The sequence below is a fragment of the Scyliorhinus canicula genome, chromosome 12 (genome assembly GCF_902713615.1).
Source record: "Scyliorhinus canicula chromosome 12, sScyCan1.1, whole genome shotgun sequence".
NCBI classification, from domain to species: Eukaryota; Metazoa; Chordata; class Chondrichthyes; order Carcharhiniformes; family Scyliorhinidae; genus Scyliorhinus; species Scyliorhinus canicula.
The window spans coordinates 160,119,679-160,139,941 of record NC_052157.1 but is presented as its reverse complement, the minus strand read 5'-3'; the positions used below and the strand labels follow the sequence as shown (position 1 = coordinate 160,139,941).

Sequence of the window (20,263 nt, the reverse complement as noted above, 5' to 3'; positions counted from 1 at the left end):
ATATTCATGCAAAACCAGTGCTGGTTCCAACCACAAATGGATGAGAACAAATTCTCTTTTCGAAAAATATTTTATTGGAGGTATTTTCAAATATATACAGAACAGAAACAGGCAAACAATAGCAGCAATTAACCGTTACAATTGGCCCCCAGGGCGTAAAGGTGGTGCAGAGTGGTTAGCCCAGATGCCTATGGCACAGAGTTCCTGGTTCCTGCCCTGGTTCGATGCCGTGGTTCGATCCCGGCCCCGAGTCACTGTGTGTGGAGCTTGCACATTCTCCGTATCTGCATGGGTCTCACCCCCAAACCCCAAAGATTTGCAGGTTAGGTGGATTGGCCACGCTAAATTGTCCCTTAATTGGAGAAAAAGAATTGGGTACTCCAAATTTAAAAAACAATTGTCCCTATTCTCCCGTACCACCCCCTCCTTTTACACCCAGCTCCCAACCCCAAACAGAACACAATAAAACACCTCTTTGTCTCCACCCACCCCCCCGAACCAGTGACGGGCTACTGTCTCCTAAAGAAGTCAATGAACGGCTTCCATCTCACGGAGAACCCCTCCTCCGCCCTTCCTATGGCAAACAGTTTTTTTTTAAATTTAGAGCACCCAATTATTTTTTCCAATTTAAGGACAATTTACCGTGGCCAATCCACCTATCCTGCACATCTTTGAGAAGTGAGGGTGAGACCCACGCAGACACGGGGAGAATGTGCAAACTCCACACGGACAGTGACTCAGGTCCGGGATCGAACCCAGGTCCTCGGCACCGAAAGGCAGTAGTGCTAACCACTGCACAACACCCCCCCCCCCCCCCCCCCCGCCTTATGGTAAGCTTGGGTTTTTTTTTCTTCATGGTGGAGGAACTCTGCCACGTTGCTCACCATGCCTCTGCTTTTGCCAGCTCAGAGTCCCGTCAGCACAAGGCCCACCGCCAGGCTAACACAACAAGAGCCGCCGCCAGGCGAACACAACAAGAGCCGCCGCCAGGCGAACACAACAAGAGCCGCCGCCAGGCGAACACAACAAGAGCCGCCGCCAGGCGAACACAACAAGAGCCGCAGCCAGGCGAACACAACAAGAGCCGCCGCCAGGCGAACACAACAAGAGCCGCCGCCAGGCGAACACAACAAGAGCCGCCGCCAGGCGAACACAACAAGAGCCGCCGCCAGGCGAACACAACAAGAGCCGCCGCCAGGCGAACACAACAAGAGCCGCCGCCAGGCGAACACAACAAGAGCCGCCGCCAGGCGAACACAACAAGAGCCGCCGCCAGGCGAACACAACAAGAGCCGCCGCCAGGCGAACACAACAAGAGCCGCCGCCAGGCGAACACAACAAGAGCCGCCGCCAGGCGAACACAACAAGAGCCGCCGCCAGGCGAACACAACAAGAGCCGCCGCCAGGCGAACACAACAAGAGCCGCCGCCAGGCGAACACAACAAGAGCCGCCGCCAGGCTAACACAAGATCCACCGTCATGTATTCTAAAATAGTATCATGTGTCTAAAATTGAGCAGATTTCTGCAATGGAGGCAAGCCATGAGTCAACCTGTCCTAAGATTCCAGGAGTGAAGAAGTAAGTTGATGTCAATTTTATTCTTAGCAAGAGCGGCATGTGGCGCAGTGTTTAGCACTGGGACTGCAGTGCTGAGGACCCGGGTTCAATCCCGGGCCCGGGTCACCCTCCGTGTGGAGTTTGCATATTCTCCCCGTGTCTGCATGGGTCTCACCCCCCACAACCCAAAGATGTGCAGGGTAGGCAGATTGGCCACGCTAAATTGCTCCTTAATTGTAAAAAAAAAGAATTGGGTACTCTAAATTTTTTTAAAAAGATCTCAAAAGTAAAATAACAAATTAAAATCATATCAGAATTTTCGAAATGATTACCAAACAGGAAACGATTTTTCGATATTATAAAATGTATATTGCGTCTTAGCCACAAGAAAAAGCCATTATGTATCATGAGAATCTCCCATTTAAATGGGTCAATACAACCCACCCACCCACCTCCACAACATATTCTTCAAACAATTTCTCTCGAGAAACAAAATGATCCCTCAAGTCATTTGTACTCCCTGCTTCAATGACATCTTCTTGCAACTTACTCCACAATTCTATTAACCTTTGTGCATTACAGACTTCAGTCCAACTTTCCTTTTTACTACCAGCGTACTCATTTTTGAACTTTTGGAACCATTGAAGAGTCCTTTGGTATTTGACTCATTATAATGACTAATTTGCTTGATGAATTGTGCCAGTTCCCTTCATAATCTTCAGCTTTCAATTAGGTCACCGTGAAGTCTCCTCTTCATAAACAAAATAAACCCAACTTCCTCATTCTGCTACTGATAGCCGTCCCTGTTAATCTCTGCCCCTTTGCAAGGACAACATCCTCCTGTAATTATGGAATTAACATTTCAAAACATTTAACCTGCATTAGTGGGCAATAAACATGAATTAGTTAGTTGTGGGGTTATACAATTGTCATTTATGATTTTAATGGTGCTTGGAGAAGATAAAGTACGGGTTAAGGGGCTCTGCAGAGGGGTTTGAGAAAAGGTGGGGAATGTTTATTTTTTAATTTTAAAATAAATTTAGTGTACCCAATTGCTTTTTCCAATCAAGGGCAATTTAGTGTGTCCAATCCACCTACCCTGCACATCTTTGGATTGTGGGGGGCGAAACCCACGCAAACACGGGGAGAATGTGCAAACTCCACACGGACAGTGACCCAGGGCCGGGATCGAACTAGGGACCCCAGCTCCGTGAGACAGCAGAGCTAACCACTGCGCCACCATGCTGCCCCCGAGAGAAAATAGAGTTAATGTTTTGAGTCAGCACGACCTCTTCAGAGCCAAAATGAGAGGAGAAAATATGACGGATATTATCCCAGGTTCCCAGGTATCCCAGGATATTCGTCCCAGGTTCGATTCCCGGCTGGGTCACTGTCTGTGTGGAGTCTGCACGTCCTCCCTGTGTGTGCGTGGGTTTCCTCCGGGTGCTCCGGTTTCCTCCCACAGTCCAAAGATGTGCGGGTTAGGTGGATTGGCCATGCTAAATTGCCCGTAGTGTAAAGTTAATGGGGGGATTGTTGGGTTACGGGTATACAGGTTACGTGGGTTTAAGTAGGGTGATCATTGCTCGGCACAACATCGAGGGCTGAAGGGCCTGTTCTGTGCTGTACTGTTCTATGTTCTATATTGTGGAAGAGGGGGTGGAGCAGCTTGAGCAAAGTAGAATGCAAGTGATTGGCGGGAGCTAGGAGAGATTGCAACAAATGTACAGATCATAAGACAAGAGGAAGCGTTAATAATAGTAGAAAGTGCTAGTGGCGAATGAAGGTATCAGAACGTGTTAAAGGGAGAACAAAGGTCAGCACTCAGTGAAAGCAAATATTAGAGAAAGATTTCAACTAATCGCCCCTGTTCCCTTCAAAGTCTTACTTTCTTTGTGGCTAGCAATCCTATCAACTCAAACCTTCAGTTACGGTCCCTATTTTTGACCTTTCCATCCAGTCACTGACTCAAGAGCTTTACTTAAAGTCTGGTTTGCACAGCAACAGTTGTTGCCTTTAACAAGGTCCTCCCTACCGAACCAAGGTCAGATAACACGACTTTATCAGTCTGAAAATAGAAATGTTGCTCTCCAAGGATCTTAAAAGCCAAGTCCTGTCGAGTGTCACAAGTTACCTTGCGTCAAGCAGCACTGTTGATGCAGGCACTAATCGGCTGGCAAAACAGACATTTCTCACTGGTGTTGAATATTTATCATTAACACTTGGGTCCATAAAATCTTACGTTTTAAAACCTGCAGACTTGCATGACAATGATATGCCCAACAATCTTTCCTCTTCATACAGACAGAAAAGATGCCAAGTCAATCCATGGTATGTGTTCAGTCAGTTAATCTCCAATGTAGCAGTAATAGAGGCACAGATGGTCTCGCTCCTCTGGGATAGATACTAGAGGTGTAGGTAGGAGTACAAATATCAACCTGATCACTATTCAGCAATGTTTACTGCACACTTGTGGTGTACTATGACATCAAACACCCCCAAGCAATTAAATTGCGTGCCGAAACTCACATTAACAAAGATCATTTGGATGATTTATGAGAGGATAACTTTGGAGTCGCACCTCAATAAGGAGGTGACACATCCAGTAGACACAGCTCAGAATATTACTGAGAAGAAATTAAACTATAGGCAACCACACAACCAGACTCCAGAGTTACTGATGCAAAAGGGGCAGCACGGTAGCATGGCGGTTAGCATAAATGCTTCACAGCTCCAGGGTCCCAGGTTCGATTCCCGGCTGGGTCACTGCCTGTGTGGAGTCTGCACGTCCTCCCCGTGTGTGCGTTGGTTTCCTCCGGGTGCTCCGGTTTCCTCCCACAGTCCAAAGATGTGCAGGTTAGGTGGATTGGCCATGATAAATTGCCCTTAGTGTCCTAAAAAGTAAGGTTAAGGGGGGGGGGGGTTGTTGGGTTAAGGGTATGGGGTAGATACATGGGTTTGAGTAGGGTGATCATTGCTCGGCACAACATCGAGGGCTGAAGGGCCTGTTCTGTGCTGTACTGTTCTATGTTCTAAAGTAAAATACTGCTGATGCTCTGGAATGAAAACAGTAAGGGGAGCAGGAGATGGGGATGAGAAACATATCAGCCACGATTGAATGGCGGAGCAAATGGCCTAATTCTGCTCCTGTCTTATGGTCTTAAATGATGGAAACACGGAGATGATCTTGCAGCATCTGTGGAGGAAGAAGCCGTTTCAACGGTTTTCAGGTAAATGACCTTTCATTAGAACTGATGAAAGTTTGTTGAAAGATCTCCTCTCCACTGCTGCTGTCTGACCTGAGTATTTTCAGCATTTTCTTTGTTCCAGAGTTAGAGTTACCCTGGCGCTGTGAAGCCACAGTGCTATCCATTTGTGCTACCGTGCTGCCCTAGTGGGCTTACATTAACACTGCAATGAAGTTACTGTGAAAATCCCCTAGTTGCCACACTCTGGCACCTGTTCGGGTACACAGAGGGAGAACTCAGAATGCCAATTCATCCAACAAGCACATCTTTTGGGGACCTGTGGGAGGAAACTGGAGCACCCAGACGAAACCCACGCAGACACGGGGAGAATGCACAGACTTCACACAGACAAGTGACCCAAGCCGGGAATCGGGTCTCTGGCATTGTGAAGCAAGTGTGAACCCTGCAGTTACTTCATTCAGCACAGGGACAAGGTAGCTATGCCGCATGTCAGACTAAATTATGCAAGGCTACTGCCAATTAGATTTGAAACATGGATCTAAAAACAGCTTAAACGCCATGAATTTGAAACATAAATCAGTCCCAATTTCATGCATACTCACCTTGGGATAGACACCATGCTGGGGCAAATTCACTGGCAAGGTGATGTAAAAGCTACAGCTGCATCACCATACACTCAAATAAATGCCAGCAAGCTGGCTCTGCTGGGAGACAGCAATAAAAATGGGTAGCGCAGATGCCGATATGTTGATCTGATTACAGCACTGAATCTCCAGCTCAGCATCTAACAGGACACTAGAGCAATTAATGAGCATCTGACATTGTACCATAAGCACATACACTTCAATAAAAAAAATTCTTGTGTAATTCCTCAAAGCCAACAGAGGAGTGGGCCTGGTTACTGCCAAGTTAGGTGTTAATTTGCTCTATTTTATTGGCTCTTCTGAAGTTTTTCATTCATTGTTCACTAGCTGAAACAGCTGTCAACAGCAATATTTTCCAGCTTTACTATCTGCTGTTAGTGCAACCAGGATGTGATAGCATGAAGCACATTGAACATTACAGTATTAATAAAAGACTTGTCATAAAAATTGCTAAAACTAGACATCCACATTCAAGATCTTCGTACTCCTGTCAATTTTTACGAATACAGGAGCTTCGCAGATGAAAAAGATGATTAACTCTCCTAGAGTACCGAGGTGAGAAAAATCACTCTTGGCTCATTGTCTCTCACTCAGCACTTCACAAACATGTCCTACACAGTGTGTGCATTAGTGGTGGCTTATTGTGAATTCCAAGATCTGTCCAGTCTGCAAAGCTACTTTACCCGTTAGGTTGAAAGCAGTGTGCATACATTTCATTCTGCCAAGAAAGGGAAACCAGTTCATCCGTATTTTTATGGAGTTCATTTTTTAAAAATGGCATATTGTTCAGTTATGACCTACATCAGCAAAAATTGATTGTTCTTGTACAAGCTCCAGCCCAGGCTTACAGGGTATAAATTCTGCAGAATTGTGGCTAATACAACACCACCCTGCATTTTACAGCACATTTTAACAGAAAAAAATATCAAGGTATCACACAGAAGCAGAGGCAGAATCACTGAATTGTTACAGCACAATGTCATTCAGCCCATAGCGTCTGCACCGACTCGCCAAATGAACATCGTAGAATCGTAGAATTTAGAATCATAGAATTTACAGTGCAGAAGGAGGCCATTCACCCCATTCAAGCACACGCCTCCTCCACCCCATTCCCTTAACCCAGTAACCCCAATTAACCTTTTTTTTTTAAATAAAGGGAAATTTAGCATGCCAATCCATCTAACCCGCACATCTTTGGACTGTGGGAGAAAACTGGAGCACCCGGAGGAAACCCACGCACACACATGGGGAACATGCAGGCTCCACACAGACAGTGACCCAAGCCGGGAATCGAACCTGGGACCCTGGAGCTGTGAAGCAACTGTGTTAACCACTACGCTACTGTGCTGCCTACTTATAACTTAGTGCCATTCACCTGCCTTTTCCCCATATCCTTATGCGTTGTATCAATGGTGCGCAAAAAGGATGGGTGACAGAAGGGGTAACAAAAGGGGTGACTAAACGCTTGATCAAAAGGGGGACTTGCAGGAATGTACTCAAAAGGGAGAGAGGATTTTATGAAGGTAATGCCTATAAACAGCCCAAGGTCAAGGGTGAGGTGATGCACAAAAGTTAGGAAGAATTTCAGATTTAGGGAGGCATTTAATCACAAGGATGACAAATTGAAAACTACAGCTACCCCAGACCAGGAGCCAATGTAGATCAGTGGGCACTGGGTGACACGATAAGCAGGATTTAATGTGGAACAGGGCAAGAGCAGTAGATCTTTGCTTGAGTTTATGGAAGGTGGAGGATGGTGGGTTGACTGAGGGAGTTGGGGCAGGACCTTCTGGAGGTAACAAAGGGACAAATGAGGGTTCAGCAGCAGATGGGTTGAGAGCAGGACAAACATGGGCAACAATACAGAGGTGGAAGCAGGCAGTCCTGGGGTCAGTAGCTCAGCATTAGATTTTAAAAAAAAACAAATATTTTATTGAGACATTTACGATTTTCTAACAAAACAGACGAGTACAAATGTAAACATAATTCAGTGCGTAACACACCCCTCCATCTCCCACTGTTCCCGCCTAAGCTAGACAAAATAGCCTAACTCCCCCTTTCTGCATTAGATTTTACTTGAACCAATATACATATGCATCTACCGGGCAGCATGGTAGCACAGTGGTTAGCATTGTGGCTTAACAGCACCAGGGTCCTAGGTTCGATTCCTCACTGGGTCACTGTCTGCGTGGAGTCTACACGTTCTCCCCGTGTCTGCGTAGGTTTCCTCCCACCTTCCAAAGCGTGCAGGTTAGGTGGATTGGCCATGATAAATTGCCCGTAGTGACCAAAAAGGTTAGGAGGGGTTATTGAGTTACGGGGATCGTGTAGAAGTGAGGGCTTAAGTGAGTCGGTGCTGACTCATTGGGCCGAAGGTCTGCACTGTATGTTCTATGCTCAAAAAGTGCAGACAAAAAGACGTGCAGGAAACAGATAATATTGTGCCAGAGTTGTACCTCCATTTCATAATTTCAAACTAAAGGTAACAGATCGAGAAAACTTGGGTTAAAGAATTCCCAGTAACAGTTTATCCACCCACAGTAAAATCAAGAACTCCCTTTCTAGATCCAAAATATTTAATGTGATAAGTGTTCCTGAAACATTGGAGCAACAAGTGCAAAACAGGACAACAGCTTGACATCTGCAAGTGATGTGGCCCTTCTGGTTAGCACTGCTGCCTCATGGCGCCGAGGACCTGGGTTCAATCCTGGCCCTGGGTCACTGTCCACGTAGAGTTTGTACATTTTCTCCCCATGTCTATGTGGGTCTCACCCCCACAACCCAAAAATATGCAAGGCAGGTGGATTGGACACGCTAAATTGCCAATTGAAACTATTTTTAAAAATTTCTTCAACTCCAGTTCATCCACGCCTTTGTTACTTCAATGCTTCAACTATTCCAATGCACTCTCAGACAACCTGCCAAGTTCTACCGTGGGTCATTGAAAAGTCCACTGGCTCCCCCTTTTAACTCGGACCACATCCAGTTCACTCTGCACTAAGTGTTCGTTGACACACACATTGGCTGGCACCTGACTAGTGTTTTTGAATCTCTCCGTGGCTTCACTGCTCCCTCATCTGTAATCTCCAACAGCCCCACAACCCTCATATCCGCACTCCCCTAATTTTGGTCTGCTGAGAATCGCTGATACCAATCACTCCACCAGAGGCAGATGTTCCTTCCACTGCTGTGGCTGTCAAGTGCTGGAAATGCCTCCCGAAATGTGTCAGGCTCTCCACGTCCCTTTCCTCCTTAAAGATGCTTCTTAAAATCAACCTCGTTTTTCAAGTGCCCTAATACCATGTGACTTGGTATCAAATGTCACTAGGCTGGTTTAGCAGAGTGGGCTAAACAGCTGGCTTGTTATGCCGAACAAGGCAGCAGCGCAGGTTCCCATACCGGCCTCCTCAAACAGGCGCCGGAATGTGGCGACTAGGGGTTTTTCACCGTAACTTCACTGAAGCAGACTTCTGACAATAAACGATTATTATTATAAATGTAATGCTCCTGGGAAATAGCATGGGATATTTTACTACAGTAAAGGAACTGTGTAAATACAAGTTGTTGGGCGGCCCAGCAGCGCAGTGGTTAGCACTGTTGCCTCATGGCGCTGAGGACCCGGGTTCGATCCCGGCCCCAGTTCACTGTCTTTGTGGGGTTTGCACATTCGCAGTGTCTGCAGGGGTTTCACCCCCACAATCCGAAGATGTCAGGTTAGGTGGATTTGACCATGCGAAATTGCTTCTTAATGTGACAAAAAATAATTGGGTACTCTAAATTTATTTTTCAAAAGTAAATATAACTTGTTGTAGCTAAAGCAGAGACCCAAAAATAAATGGTCTTTTTGATTTGATTTATTTATCGTCATACATACCGAGGTACAGACATTGTTCTGATTACAGTCCTGGCAGATCGCTCCATACATGACTACATACAACATACTATAATAAGTTATAAAAGATGTAGGAAGAGGATATGTAGAGGAGAGCTTGTAGGGAGAGCTTGTAGAGAGTTGCCACGCCGGAATCCGGCGCCATCTTGAAAAATTTTTTTTTTTTTTAATCCAGCTGCAGCTTTTTTTTAAAAAAACAGTTGTACCCGATGTCAGTCAGGTCGACGAAGAGCTGGTCCGATTCCCATGCAGTTAGCCTCGTTGGCTCAGTACTGTTGTTTGGAGAAATGCTCGAGCAGCTCTCCGATCTCTTCACTCACTCCACTCCCCAATCCGCAGCTTCCACCGGCCTCTCCCTGTAACGTACCGCCAGGGCTATGGCCCTGCCACCGCCAAACCGGTCCCGACCTTCCCAGCGGCTCTCCAGCCCAGTAAGCCACCGTCTATTTCCACCGTCTGCTGGAAGCAGCTCAGGCACAGCAGGTGTTCGCATGGCAGCATCACCGGCTCCGCCAGTAGCTCCCGGACAACCGTGCACAGGCCCAATCAGAAAACAAATCATAGCACACAGTATGGGATGGGACAGTGCTGAGAGGAGATAGTGAAATACACAACCGAACAGAGAGACGTGCTTGGTTCTCTTGGACTTCAGAATGGCAAATTGAGTTACAAGATTCGCAATGCGCCTAACAGGTTGATTTGTTGCAAGACATAATGGAAACCTTTTAAAAGAAAAGCCTGCAGAGTTTATAGTTTCCAAGACATTAGCAGACTGTTGCCATGGGGAATATAATGATAATGGTCAGAGAAAGACTGGTTAAGTCTGGGGAAAATTAATAGTCCTGCAAAACCAATTTTCAACTCCGCTTTGCATTTTCACAACCCAGGTGCAGTATTACATGAAACACTGCACCTGAGCATGAGTAATTCTGTCCTTTCTACCCATTGTTGACACGATGGGAGTTTGGCATTTAAAAGATCAGTATCGCCTCTACATTTAATGCAACTAAATTAATGCAGGCAAGACCCTGAACCTGGGGCACTTGCAATAAAAATCTAGTGAGATACTGGGGGACTGTATATGGCGGTATGAATTTATAATAATACTTTATTAGCATATTTGTTACCCATTCACAAGTGGCTAACGACAGGCCTGCAGCTATAATCATTAGAGACACGAAACAATAGGAAACATCCCAGCAACAGAACTGCTGCTGAATATGAAAACCCCAGCAATTTTGAGTCTGATGTCGGAGGTGTCTGGCAGAAGCATCAGATAAGCAGAGAGATGTTTTCTTGCCGGCAGTTGAAAATCATTTGATTGCAGGCTATCAACTTGAGCCAGAAATACCAATGACACTTTGATTCAACTTTCTATTCCAATCTCGCCAATGGGCCTCCAAAAGAATAGTTTTGTTCATTTATTCAGGTTACATTTCAGATTCACCCAAGTTAATTATAATCTGCCAAATAAACTTACAGGAGCAAATCAAGTAGCTCCAGGTGGGGCAGCACATTGACAGTGGCAAGCAGTGCTGCCTCACGGCACCGAGGTCTCAGGTTCGATCCCAGCCCCGGGTCAGTGTCCGTAAGGAGTTTGCACATTCTTCTTGTGTCTACATGGGTCTCACCCCCACAGCCCAAAGATGTGCAGAGTAGGTGGATTGGCCACACTAAATTGCCCCTTAATTGGAAAAAAAAGAATTGGGTATTCTAAATTTATTTTTAATAAGTAGCTCCAGGTGAAGTTGACGGAAGCAGCACTTTCTTCCTATTTTTCCCTCCTCCCTTTTGCCAATAATCTTTCCCTCTTCTTTAAAGACTTGTTTTTCCTGCTGGGATTTTCCTGGCCCCACATCATGTAGCCATTGATCACAGGCCACATGCCCGAGGCAGCAGGATACCCAACAGTTGGGAAGGGCCCAAACCATAAGCCACCTCAATACAGACTCCAACCATGGGGTCACCCAAGTATCAATGACCCAATTACTTTACCATCAAGGATCTTCACAAGCAATTTTTTTTTTTTTTTTTAAGTGTCTATTCCCCCCCCCAAGCAAAACATTTTCCTTCCTGACATCCTTCTTTACTCCCCTCCAGCCTTTGTCATCACCTTACCCCAAGAAGGGAATATATTTCTCAAAGCCATTTTCCACTGTGACCCAAAGGCCAGGTCTGACCTGCTGTTTTCATTGTGCAGCTCAAAGCAACAAACTCAACTCCAATGATTCAAGACATGGAGGGAGGAGGGATGCGACAAAAAAAAGTTAGCCACTTGCATCCCTCCTTTTCACCAACTTTACATATAGAACAAATCCCAAAGAGCACTTAAACATTCTAGAAAGCTAGAGATTCTTGTTCAGCATCTGAGAATTATCTGAAGGCTGGGGGGGATCTAATTGAAATATAAAATTCTGACAGGGCTGGATGCAGGGAAATTGTTTCCTCTGGTTGGAGGGTCCAGAACAAGAGGCCACATTCTCAGGATACAGGGAGGTCATTTACAATCGAGACATGGGAGCATTTCTTCACTCAGAGGGTGGTGAACCCATGAATTCTCTACCACAGAAGGTGGTGGAGGCCAAATCAATGAATATATGTAAGAAATAGATGGACTCCAAGGGTGCCGGGGGGGACATGGTATTGAGATAGAGGATCAGCCATGATGTTAAATGGTGGAGCAGGTTTGAAGGGCCAAATGGCCTCCTCCTGCTCCTAATTGCTATGTTTCTATGACATCCCAAAGCACTTTACAGCGAATTCAGATTTTATGAAAGGGATTCTAATTTATTGTTGAAGTGCATCTTGGCTCATGGAGATGTCTCGGGTCCCTTATTGTAACATAGGAAACATGACACCTTTCATAAACAGCAATATGATGATGACTAGATAACCTGTTCCTTTTGTGAAATTAGTTAATGGCTACATATTGACCCAGGGATAATGTCCCTGCTCTGCTCTGAAACGGTGTCCCAGGATCTTTTCCATCCAATTGTAACAGCAGGCAAGACCACAGATCCACTTTCCTCAGCTTTACAAGCCTAGACCCTCTGCAATGGGAGTGTCTCAGGTGAGGAAGGAGCAGTGCGCCGAAAGCTAGTGTTTGAAACAAACCTGTTGGACTTTAACCTGATGTTGTAAGACTTCTTACTGTGCTCACCCCAGTCCAACGCTGGCATCTCCATATCAAAGCCAAAACAGTCACAGCTAAGATCTATTTAACAAGTGCAAGCAAGAGTTCTTGCTTTTCTTTGTTCCCATTTTCTTTTTTTAAATATTATTTTTGGTCCGTGGACCCATATTCGGAATGTGCTCAAGCACCATGTTAGTCAAGGCAGTGTGTTCCTAGGTTTTGTATTTTGGAGAAGAGAGGAGAAACAGATTCGCCAGCACCAAGTGAATCGTAGCAACTAGCTTTAAAAAGAAGTCAGTTTTATTGATTGGCTGCCAACCAGTGAATTGGCCAGGGACAGTGTTTCGCCTGACAACAGTCAGTGATTGGTTCCTGCGTGATGCTTTTTGAGAGAACCGGGCAGAAGTGCTTAGACCTTGGAAGTGAAAGGGACAGTCTCTCCCTCGCTGATCAAGTAAAGAAGTATGTTCTAAAACCAGCGAATGCCTGGCACATCTTTCCAGTAAACATGAACTAATCTCAAGAAAGTAGACAACTTTGCCAGAGAAAAACAGGGAAATGGGTATTAGATAGTCAACGAGAACAAAGATTAAAGAAAAGTACAGCACAGTAAAAGGCCCTTCAACCTTCCAAGCTATGCCGATCATGATGCCCTAACTAAAAATAGTTAGCTACATTTTTCTGCCAGTATAATTATAATAAAAAGGTTACTTGTGTTAAAGTTACAAACCTGGTGACTGCAGTTTATTGGACACAGCCAAGGACTTCTTGTATTTTAAAATAACATTTAAATTCACTTGTGTTAAACTCTGGGTTAATTGGGGCTAGGCCCAAGGTGTCATGACAGAAGGATTAAGTAGCCTTTCCTAATTTTGTTAGGAAAAATGACGGGTTGACTTGAAGAACTTAAATCTTTATGCTATGTTTTTTACATGTAATTACAATTAACCTTATAACCTAGAATAGACATCTACTTTGCAGCCTTTTCCATTAAAAAAATTATAGTACCTTCCTTACATCTAGCTTATAACACAAGGGCTTCACCTCACTGACGATGACCTTCCTGTTATCTATATTTGAACAAAGTCTGCTGTACTGGTATACATTTTCTATCCACCAGCCACTTCAAACTTGAAAGATCAAGTGTGCCTTATGGAGCTGACCCATTTTTCAGAGGATTATGAGATATGTTGTTAAATATCCTGCAGCACCTAATATAATACCTTTAACTCCTTTTATACATCTGTTTCAAATGCTGCAATGAATATACCAGTCCAACATGCCAAAGGACAAAACCTCACTGTCATAACAATGCAGCAAAGGAAACAAAATAAGCCTAATAACTTTGGAATTAGGCCAGCACACACTATGGGAGATTAGAGTACAGATGGGAATCAACTGGTGTATGCAATGTTTTAAAAGCTGAATTGTCTCACAGCTGGTGACCTATCTTCAATAAAGGTAAATGGTACACTACAATTTAACCCACAAAATTTCTTTGTGCTGCAAGTTTGAGATTGTCCAATATTACAGATAGCAAAAGTATAATGGGAGAGACGGATTTGAAAACGGTAGCCTGACAAAAATCATTGGCAAGTGTGCAAATTTTAAAAGACATTTGGTCACCTAAAAGGTTAATCTGCCCGGTTTCAATTCAGTGACGTGTAGAAGAAATGGGAGACTGGTACAGCCGAAACTTGAGCAAATGGATCTCCACTACATGCAGTGCATTTCTGTACTGTGTGCTTCAAGCAGCAGCATGGAGTGCAAGTAGCTTGGAACTGGAATGTTGAGCTGCTGTTCTAATAAATAGTTTAGGCAGAAATTGCTAAAACAAAATAGAACTTGGATATCATATTAATCAACTGTAAAGAGAGAGAACTGGGGGAAAATAGGTCATGGACATGTATGCCATGCAGTCTTCTCAGATGAATGCAAGAATTTGTACAAATATACCAATCTAACAACACTTGGTATGATAAACAATCCTCAGCATTAGCGAGTGCCTTGTTGAATTATGGGCTTTCATTTTTGAAGTTTCATTTGAGCAGGTATCTATCATTATCCTCTTCATGTTAGAACCTTGCATTATAATCGGAAATCATGACTTGCATCTGCAATACAGGATAATAAAATTGGTGATTTTTAATCAGAGTCAAGGGTTATGGGGATAAGGCAGGAAAGTGGGAGTTGGGGAATATCACATCAGATCAGTCATGATCTCACGTAATGGTGGAGCAGGCTCAATGGGCTAAATGACCTACTTCTGCTCCTATGTCTTGTGGTTTAGATTTCACTAATTTGGGAAGATGTTTTTAGCAAGTACAGAAAATTTCTGACACCAGCATGTAGGAAATGTATTCACTCACTTGGTTCATAATGGGAAGCCTCAATTTGTTCTGCACATCATAACTTACTTGTAGGTAATATATACCTGCGTTGTCTAATGGAGATATGGAGATATGGAGATTACATTTCAGCCAAATTTAGGTCAAATTGATTTATGCATACTGCTCATATCCTGTTTGGACTCGACTGATATTGTGCAGAAAACACGAGTGTTTGAAGTGAGCACATCAACATGACCCGTTTCGGGTTTTGGCTATTGCCCAAGGCCCATGTTAGTAAATTCATATTTACTTCTACATAGCCAGACCTAATTTGAAATAGGGACCGAGGGTGATCGGTCCATTGATATACGCAGAAGCTCAAGATAAACATAGCCAATGTGACAAGATTGATGCACCATACTTTTTCCTTCCTACCCAAGGACTTAATAATAATAATCTTTATTATTGTTACAAGCAGGCTTACATGGGGGACACGGTAGCACCATGGTTAGTACAGTTGCTTCACAGATCGTGGGTCCCAGGTTCGATTCCCGGCTTGGTCAGTGTGTGTGGAGTTTGCACTTTCTCCTCGTGTCTGCGTGGGTTTCCTCTGGGTGCTCCTGTTTCCTCCCACAGTCCAAAGATGTGCAGGTTAGGTTGATTGGTCATGCTAACATGCTAAATTGCTATTAGTGTCCAAAAGGTTTAGGTGGGTTTACTGGGTTAGGGTGGACATGTGGGCTTAGGTAGGGTGCTCTTTCCAAGGGACGGTGCAGACTCAATGGGTCGAATGGCCTCCTACTGCACGTAAATTCCATGATTCTATGATTAATACTGCAATGAAGTTACTGTGAAAACCCGCTAGTCACCATATTCCGGCACTTGTTCGGGTACTGAAGGAGAATTCAGAATGTCCAATTCACCTAAAAAGCACGTCTTTCTGGACTTGTGGGAGGAAACCGGTGCACCCGGGAGGAAACCCACGCAGACATGAGGAAAATGCGCAGACTCCACACAGTGACCCAAGCAAAATCAAAACTGGGACCATGGCACTGTGAAGCAACCGTGCTAACCACTGTGCTACCACGCATCTACAAGACCAACAGCCTTGCTTTGGAAGAGGGTTATGGGGAGGTTGCACTATAAAATGCCAAAGGCAGGGCCAGATTGTTTCACAAAAGAATGGATAGTTTCAGATAATGGGGGCACATTGTTTAAACCCATTTTTTGGAAGTCATCTTGCAACCACTGCAGTGGACCATATATACTAATTTCCAAAATGCCACAGGAGATTTTATAAATAACTAATTTAACACTATTATCAGTTCTTAACTAAACCGATGGTGATGTGTAGCATTCCACTGGAAAGTGACAGGGCAGCAGGGAGGATTGAAGAAAGGAGAAAAGAAGCTTTTAATTAAGTCCCTGTAAATATTGTCTCTTACTGATTGATCATAAATCACTTGGTCAATGTACACAGAAGAGGTGCTGCACATACTAACTATGCTGCCAGATCGAGGACACATGGTGGTCAACTAGCTACCATGAGGGAAATGATCAAAAGAAATATATTCACTGCCACAAATAACGTTTTAGTTGTCACATTGGTCCCACTCCCTCCTGTTGGGATGCCTTCATCTGATGGCCTGAGAAGGCTCACATCTATAGATGGCTAGAGTTCAGCCTCAATTATCTCAAATCTTAAGTGCTACACACCCAGGCTGTTCAGGTCATAGTAATTTTTTTTTTAAAACTTGCTTGAAGAAATACATTAGTTGCTGTTTCAAAAGTGTACGACTGTATGAAGAGATTTATAGTCTGCCTCACTCAGGAATTAAATACAGCCCTGTGCCTTGCTTTTGACTGAGTGAAAATAGTATTTGACATTGTTTTGCTCAGAACTAAAGCTGCTACATACATCCGGGATTTGGATTGCTCCTGCATATTGTGCTCCAAGGATGTACAAGTTGCTGGCGTTCCTGCAGTTTTGCTCCCGATATTCATGATGCTATCACACTGGCGCCATCACATGCCAATTTTTCCCAATTTAAGTGACAGGTCATTTAATCAAATGTGAAGTCATCCATTCACCCTGTTTCCTTCACACCCTCTCCACTTCGACCCCCCCCCCCCCCCCCCCCCCCCCCCAAAAGAGAAATAAAACTTGCACAAATTGACATGACATCAGGGATGCACAGTTAGCTTTGAACTAGTCAGTAAATGAATGGAGGGGGCTGAAAACTCAAACATACGTGCATCTAATTTATCCTGAACCATCCATCAGATTAATGGCCTTGTCATCAAGTGAGGTGCTCTGGGCATGATACAGCACTATACATACATCATCCCATCATTTGCATTCCATTCTGCAGAGGACTGATCAAATTCCACTAACGTGCAGAAATGTACTTTTCAAATCAGTTCAGTACCTGGGGAGCAGACACGCACTGGTTCATTGAGTTGGAGCTCATGCTACTTTACATGATGAATTTAAAGCAGGAAGACATCCCAGGCCGAAGGTGATGGAATATTCCACTATTTTAGTTACATTAAGTATTATTTTACATTTTAAGTGTGTTCGCTACTAATAATTAGTCCGATTAGCAGTGGATATCCGAAATAGTGGCTTTTAAATATTTATCAGTTCTTCAAAGTTTGAGGAGATAAGCTTCAATATAACTCACTGGGAACAATGCATTCAAATCAAGTAAACAGTTCTGGGGTTACGTTCTTTTACATCTCCTTCAGGTGTTTTACTTCCCCACAAAAGCAATGATACTCTGTAATATTCCCAATACCCAAATCCACCTGGATTAAGTGATTATTGACTGTCCCATGCCAAACGTGTGCATGCATGCGTGTGTGTGGTGGGGGGGGGGGTTTATGTACCTAATGTCTGGAGCTGCACGGAGCAAGATTATGATTGCAGCACATTAGGATACAACAAACCAGTCTCATCAATTTAAACACAGGTCCCGTTCTCAGTGAATTCAGCTTCACAGTTCACTCTACAATCTATACCCCTTGGTTACACCTCTAGGGAAAAAATAAAAGGCAAAAGGAGTGCTCACCAGCACTGGGTGATTTAATCACAAGGTCCATTCATGCAAAAAAAAACAGCCATGCATTCAAAACAGCACCAGCACATGATCTCATTTGAGATAAGCCTGGCAGAATTTGGAATAGAGTAACCTACTTCAAATAGTGAGTGGACCTGCCTGCAATTATAAAGCCAAACAATATTTATTGCCAACTTAATATTGGTGTAAACCTGCAGAAAAATGTGCTATAGAACACAATGAAACCAATACCAATGCAACTAATTTCAAGGTAACAGTACAGAGATTGCACACAAAACTGCATTATTTCCCATGATTGAAAAATTAAAACTGCAATCACTAGGTTAACCTCGTTTTTATGGAGAAGCGGTTTATTTTTCCTATAAGCATCATTAGAGAGAAGTTGGATGTGAGATTTCCTGAACCAACTGTACACACAGCCAACAAGTTGCAAAAAATATGCATTAGAATTGTGTATCATTGCATGCATTTCCCTAATAGTGAGACCAATCTTCAACAATATAATTTCCACTGGGACTACGGCGCTAAGGACCCGGGTTCAAATCCTGGCCCTGGGTCACTGTCCGTGTGGAGTTTGCACATTCTCCCCATGTCTCCGTGGGTTTTACCCCCACAACCAAAAGATGTGCCGGTTCGGTGGATTGGCCATGCTAAATTGCCCCTTAATTGGAAAAATATATAACTGGATACTCTAAATTTAAAAAAACAATATAATCTCCAAAGGTTCAGTTTGATGGTAATAGCAAATTGTTACTCAAAGATTTTGGATGCTGAATGTTTAAAAATCAGCTTCAGGTAAATGCCCCAATGGCTTTGATCCTTTATGGACTATGATTAATGACTTTACCGTATCGTGCAATCCAAGCTTCTGCCCTATTTTTTCAAAAATCTGTGAACCTGATGCTGAACACCAGATGACCAGAAAACCATTGAATTATACAGCACAGGAGGCCATTCAGTCCATCATGCCAATGTTGGCACTTGAAAGAGCTATTCACTTTGCCCTAATCTCCAGTATTTTTTTAAAACTTGAAGTATTTATCCAATTTCTTTTGAACTTACTATTTAATCTGCTTCCACAACCGTTTCAGGTAGTGCATTCTAGACCATAACTGCAAAAAAGAAATAGGTTTTAATGCCGCTTCATCTGTTGAATCCGATGGTCAATCATGTATTTTTAGATATCCGCTGCCTTTGTCTTGAGAAAAAATGCCAATGGGCATCATTGGAGATTGCTTCTGGGCCAGTGCTTATTAGAGATATTTACAATTATATAGGGAGACACGATAGCAGTGGTTAGCGCCTTATGCTTCACAGCGCCAGGGTCCCAGGTTCGATTCCCACTTGGGTCACTGTCTGTGCAGAGTCTGTACGTTTTCCCTGTGTCTGCGTGGGTTTCCTCCGGGTACTCTGGTTTTCTCCCACAAGTCCCCAAAGACGTGCTTGTTAGGTGAATTGGAAATTGAATTCTCCGTGTACCCGAACAGGCGCCGGAATGTGGCGACTGGGGCTTTTCACAGTAACTTCATTGCAGTGTTAATGCAAGCCTATTTGTGACAATAATAAAGATTATGATTATTATAACTACCCATTACACTCTGTTTTGCAAGATCCTTTGTTTTGTTGAGATAAATATGGACAATCTCATAATAGTTTTTCAAAAATGCTGAAAACACAATTGATTCAATAGAATTGGAAAAGTGAAGATGTAGTACACGTTTCCGATGAATTCATCAAAATGGATATTATTTCAGATTTATACCTTGCCTTTTAACTCCCACCTTCCTGTATGCTATTCAATCAGCAATCGAATTTCAATAATTACCATTACACAGTCAGGAATTACAGCACCCTATAATGATTTTCCATTAATTTCTTTAAAAAAACTTGAATAGCTGTTTATGAAAGGAGATCAAGCTGGGCCCTGGGGACTTTACTCCATGAAGTGCAATGTATTTATTCTTAGTTTGCCATTTGTTTTGCATAATTACAACTACAGTTTGTGCTAGCAGTTAATTATACGTAATTAAACATTAGCCTGGATTTGCACCAAGTTGTCAGTGGCAACCAACCTGCCCTTGCTTGTAAAATGCAATAGAATTTCTTAATATTGCAGCACATCTAACAACGGCAAGCTGTGTTAATACCAGCTCTCCATCCATTTTCCTGCACTGCTATTCACAGCAGCATCTATGGTTCCACAGATATTTGAGGCCTTGTCTTCCGAATCTGCACTCTGCTTAACCCTAGTGCAGTTTAGGTAGGGCAAATGCAAATCATGCCAATTACAACACTCAACATGCAGCAGGGATTTTTCTGCCCAAATACTGCAATCTCCAGTTAAGTTCCAATTTTCAACTAACCTCCGAAACCTCACTGCTTCGCCCTCCTCTTTTAAGACTACCCTTAAAAACCAAC

At 43.6% G+C, this 20,263-nt stretch overlaps 1 protein-coding gene across 6 annotated transcripts in view; it reads right to left on the bottom strand.

Moving 5' to 3' along the window:
* fam222ba (family with sequence similarity 222 member Ba) overlaps window positions 1-20,263 on the bottom strand; it is a 48,704-nt gene that overhangs the window by 19,770 nt on the left and 8,671 nt on the right. Inside the window, exon 1 of one of the 6 annotated variants that reach the window (XM_038814699.1) lies at window positions 5,369-5,419. The exons of the other annotated variants lie outside the window; for them this stretch is intronic. The gene's annotated coding sequence lies outside the window, so the exon portion shown is untranslated. Of the gene's footprint in view, window positions 1-5,368; window positions 5,420-20,263 lie in introns of those variants that run through there. 6 annotated transcript variants of the gene reach the window in all.